The sequence below is a fragment of the Pyxicephalus adspersus genome, chromosome 12 (genome assembly GCF_032062135.1).
Source record: "Pyxicephalus adspersus chromosome 12, UCB_Pads_2.0, whole genome shotgun sequence".
NCBI classification, from domain to species: Eukaryota; Metazoa; Chordata; class Amphibia; order Anura; family Pyxicephalidae; genus Pyxicephalus; species Pyxicephalus adspersus.
Genome location: NC_092869.1, coordinates 11,783,136 through 11,788,841, shown reverse-complemented (window position 1 = coordinate 11,788,841; position 5,706 = coordinate 11,783,136).

Here is a 5,706-nt window from a genome sequence, read left to right as displayed (position 1 = left end):
AGTTCTTTCGTGTCACGTGAAACTGTGTAAGAACAGAAAAGCATTATGGGAAATGTAGTTTTCTGAATGTTTGTGCAGCGTGACTTAGTACTGGCGCCTTTAGGGTGCAACTACATATTGAGCTTTGTATTTACTTCTTTGTTCTTTCGTTTATAACTAGTGAGGTATAGGAGATCATTTTAACTGTTAGTGTTACATGACCAATAAAATTATATGACTTATTTGGCATAGAATATTATTCAAAAAGTCACATAATTATTACTGAAAACATATCTAAACTCAGAATTTTCACTTTACATAAAGAGTGGACAACCCTTTTTATGTAAGGTACAAAATCAGTTTTTTTTTTTTAAGAACAACACCCTTTTTTAAAGTGTTATAATGCATTGCAGTAATGCCTCACAAAGATGCAGACCTTGCTTAAAACATACCGCCCCCTTATTCTCGGCCGCCTAGGCGTTCACGAATTATCGAGAATGAATGGTAGCGCAAATGAATGGCATGGCATGCGTAGATGGAGCCTTTTTGCTCAAAGAGAAAAATTTGCTGATCTCACTGCTTTTTTTTCATCCTACGTCACCTGATCTCGCGCCTGGGTCGGGTGATGTAGGATAAAGAACCTGGAAGAGAAGACGAAGATGGTGGCGCCCGGAGCGATGGCTTCGAGATGGATGCCGAGACGACACGGGACCAGATACGGGACACCCCCGAAGTGATCAGACTGCCCTGCGGGATTAAAGGTAGGTCTGTTTTTGTTTTTCAATTTTTCCTCTTTAAAGCATACCTAAACTCATGATTTTCACTTTACATAAAAGGGTAGACAACCCCTTTATTTTTTTTTTAAATTATCAAGGCGATCAAGAATGAATGAGAGCGCAAAGCCTCCCAGGATACCTACGTCGTGCATTCCGGGAGGCTCTTGGCTGCTCATGCATGCACAGAAAGGAGCGTCAAACGGGGATAAAGTTGATGATCTCACGCATAAGCAGTCAGATCGGCAAGTTTTTTTCCCAAACTTCGTCACCCGATTTCACCCCAGAGTTGGGTGACGTAGGAATTTACGTAGGAAACCTCCGGACCGTGGCGATATACGATAGACTACTCTGCAGGATTGCAAGGTTTTTTTTTTTTTTTTTTTTTTGTTTTGGGCAGTTTTGAGTGTACTTCCTCTTTAAAGCAGAAGTAAACCCAAGACAAAAAAATCTCATTTACCTTCAATCCCACAGATCAGTCTATCTATCGGGAGGTTTCTTCCATCGGATCCCAAGTCGTCCAAGCATCCTTCGACATCCCAGCACCGATATCTTCTGTCTTCTTCTGCGTTCTTCTACCTGCCTCGCCTGATCTCGCACTGCGCAGATAAGGTGACATAGATTGGGAAAAATCTTGCCAATATCACTGCGCATGCGTGAGATCAGCAATTTTATTTTCCTATTGATGAAAGGGCTCCTTCTGCGCATGCCCGAGATGCCAAGAGCCTCCTGGGATGCGTGACATAGTGTCACGGTCCCTTCCGTGACTGAAGTTAGAGGATCTGTGAGACAAGCTGCATGTGAGGTTATCTGACAGTCTCTTTGTTTTTACTTGTTTTTGTGTTGTTGTTTGCAAGCACACCCCTTGTAACAGCTGCAGCTGGTGGTCATTACTGCTCCACCATTTAGTCTGGCCTCACACTTCATGCTATGCGATAGATATTTACTTCTGGGATGTGAAGAGCTGGTGTGTTGACCTCTTCAGGGTTCCTGCTCCTCCATTTGCTATTTAAGATAAGTTTACTGCTCTTTGTATTTTGTTGTGCTTGTTTTTACTAGGCCTCAGGAAGACACTGGTTCTTTCATCAGGAAAGGAACCAGTAGTCTCAAACCCTGTCACTACTCCTAGGGCTATACAGGGCTACTAGGGCCTAGGTTCCGGTGTATGAGTATTCCCACCTTCAGGGGATATTAATACTGTCAGGAGTCAGGGTTAGGGTGTCCGTAGGGTGTAACCATTTCCTTCTCCCTAGACAAGGCCTAGTCCCTTGTCTTTATCCTTCTGTTTTTCTCCTGGTGTTCCTCCCCTCCCTCTTTATCCGTGACATGTAGGTATCCCGGAAAGCTCTTTTTAGAAAAAATAAAAAATAAAGGGGTTGTCTACCCTTTTTTGTAAAGTGAAAATTTAGTTTAGATACACTTTAAGCAGGGTCTGCATCTTTGCGAGGCATCACTGTACTGCATTATATTAGCCCTGAGGGCCGTGCTTGCGCTGCTGCCCCTAATTGCAGGCATGGGCGCCGGGTCCTCTCTTTCCTCTCCTGCCCTCATACTGACTTCGCGGGCAGCAGGTAGCATAACCCTGCTACCTGAGTTCCATGCCGGAGTTTCCTTCCTGCTGGAGACTTGCTCTGGTGTTTGAGCTGGCATGGGTATGTCTCTCTTCACATATGAGGCATTTTATACACCTCCTCTGTTTCACCAGCCTATGGCTGGATTTCTGCAGGTATTTAAAGGTGCTTCCTACTACAGGAAGATGCCTGAGCAATCTCATGGTTTTAGTTAGTCTAACTCATAGTGCAAGGGTGTTTCTTCTGTCTGCTTGGCTGTGTACCGGATCTCGTTTACTGAACTCTTGGACTTTGCCTGATTGCCGCCTGACCCTGACCTCGGATCTTGTTTACGGACTTTTTTTGATTGCCGCCTCTCCTGACCCATACCCTCCAGGCCACGCAATCCCCCTTGGTGGTTGCACTGAGTGCCCTGATCCCTCTGGTCAGCTGCCACTGACCCTGGGACTGTATTGGAGTGACACCTGGCAGCTACCCTGCGGCCCAAATCTAGCCTCCCTATCTGAGGCTCTAGTGGAGACCAGGTAGTGGCTTAGTTACGCCCCTCCGGAGCATACCCAGTCAGTGACACAGTGGGTCCACACCCGCGTGCATTACACATTATAACACTTGTAATAGGATTGGCACCCCAATTCTTTTGGCAGCTGACCACTGCACCATACGGGGCAAATATAAACACAACATTGCATGCATAATTTTGTGCACTGCTATGCAGAAGGCAGCTATTTTATTTTTTTTTTGCCATCGGTGTATGCCACAATAGCCAACTTGTAGCCAATATAAAGTGGATTTCCTGCACAACTTTTCAATGCAATTTAAATAACTCTCCATTCTTAACTTTTGAATTTTTGGAGGGTTTACTGGTCTCTTTCAGGCCAATATCGTCAGCAATCCCAAACCATAACCTTTCAACCACTAGCCTTCACAGTTGGTATGAAGAACAGGCAGATATTACCAATACAACATCAATGACATACAGATATTACCAATGATAGATATCAATGATATTCAGATATGAAAAAGATAGAGACAGATTCTACTAATAGGCAGATTCTAGTAACAGGAAGATATGTTGTGGACAAATAGGTGGCCGGCAGATAAGGGGCAGTAGACAGAAGAGGTCAGCTAGAATAGAGAGATGAGGAAGAGATTGTCCAAGATGTGTAAAGGGGAGGTCAGCCAAGACAGAGAGGGCTGAACTAGATGGGAGCAACCAGGATGGTTAGGTTAGGTTAGGTTAGGAGAAAACATTCTGGATGAAGAAAGTTAGGTTCAAAGTGGAAAAAAAGTCCCCTCTGTCAAAATTCACTTTAAAGGTAGAAGAATTTCCGGTCTCATGCAACAGAAGACTTTTATTCATTACTCTGCAGTGCCCCAATTGCTCATCCTTTGCGCAGGAGTACCATTAGGGGACCGGGGGGGTTAATGTGCTTTTATAATGGCACTTACTGTGATCTTACCCTCAAGTATTCCATTTGAGATAATTCCCTTCACTTCCTGCCCTGTAGACTCAACAGGAAAAGAGAAGATATATCAGTTAAAAAGGGACCAAGTGTGAATTTCCAAATACAAGTGACAGATTTTATTATACCCCAGTGCAACTAAGAAAGCTCCCATAGACTTCCTGGGACTCAAACCATCAGGAAGGAAAAGGGTGAAGGCTAAAGTCTTATTTCAGATTCTCGCCAAAGACAAGCTCAACCATTGGTCTTAAACGATGATCATCTCATCCATGTGTGTAGATTATGGAATAGAAAGTGAAGAGAAATTTCCCCAAGGTACACATGAAGTGAATAAAATGCCCAGGGTTTTACCTCTTCCCTACTCTATTCAAAGCTAAAACCTTTCAGTTATACATATACCTAAAGTGCCAAAAAACAGTCAGAGAGAGTTCATTAACTTTTTGAAACATCATAATAGTCATTTGCATATTTCAGAACAATTTCTGAAAAACATTTCTTAAAAATAACTTGTTTTTTCTCTTGATCATGTGACATTAGAGAGTGAAAGTGTTTTTTTGGTAAACACCTTGTTCTGGGGCTGTCCTGATAAGTTTTGGGCACATGTAGTTGTGTGTACATTTGAAATGTGACAAACATCGTTCTTTACAAATATTTTTTTTATTCCACTTCACTGTGTCTAACTATAAAATGCATAAATTGATATTAAATCATACCTAGGAAATCCCTCCTTTATGATTTAATAGATGCAGAGTTGATTAAATAAGCATTTCTTTAAAGTCTCATTTACTTAAACTCAGACCCCCCAAACAGTGAAAATAATATTTGAGCATTCTTAACAATCCTCATTCATATTTTTAAGATTTTACAATTTATTTTTTATCTTTACTAACTAATATACTTTCTGATGCTATATAAGGCTTGCTCGACCAATACAGCACATTCGAATTGACTAGTAAATCATGCTGATGGACCAACCAAAAGGTGCATAAGGGGAAGAGTCTAAAGGTGTGTCAAACTTTGCTGATTTGAGTGGTCCAAGATTAAAGATGGACTATAAGCTATTGGCTAAATCACCCATAAGGGGTCACAGAAAACTATTAATCAAACAGTGGCTCTTACTCTTACCCAATAAAATACATTTGCATTATGGCCCCTGATAGAGCATTTCCCTCTAGACCCAAGCGAAGCAAGAAGCTTCTCAAAACTTTCTAAAACAAAGGATAGCTTTGGTTTAAATGTAGTTTATAAATATTTCAGTTTAGATTTTTTTGTGATCAGTGTGTTGATGTCATTTATGTGCTGTAGTTATTTACCCAACTCTATTTGGCCAATGATTATGGCTTTGATAGCTCAGTGTATAGAGAACAAGCTTAGGAAACAATATACAGATAATGAAACAGAAAAGGTTATGTTTTAAACCTATTGTGATTAATAGAACTAGTACTTTAGAGCTTTTCATATGTTTATTGGTACCCCAAGTTTATAATTGTTATATCTATGAGAGCCTAAGTATATGTCACACTGTTTTGTAGTCTAAAAGCATTCCATTTGGGCATGTGTTGGAATCAGCTCATGAAATTTGTCATGTACCGTGTTTCCCCGATTATAAGCCATCCCCAATAAATAAGCCACCCCCGATTTTTGATAAAATAATTAAAATAAGGCACTCACCCATGAATAAGACATCCTCTGATATCCGATCCTGTGTGTCTCCTCGATGCTGGCTGCAGTGTGTGTCTCCTCCTGGCTGCAGTGCAGAGGGAAACTGAAAGTAACAAGCCGGCATTCTGCACCAGGAAGCAAGCTGCTGATCCCTGCCTAACGGAGATCCCTGCCCTAACGGAGATCCCTGCCCTAACGAAGTACCGGTAAGTGAACAGAAGGGGACAATCAATGGCATAGAGTGATCAGAAGGGGACA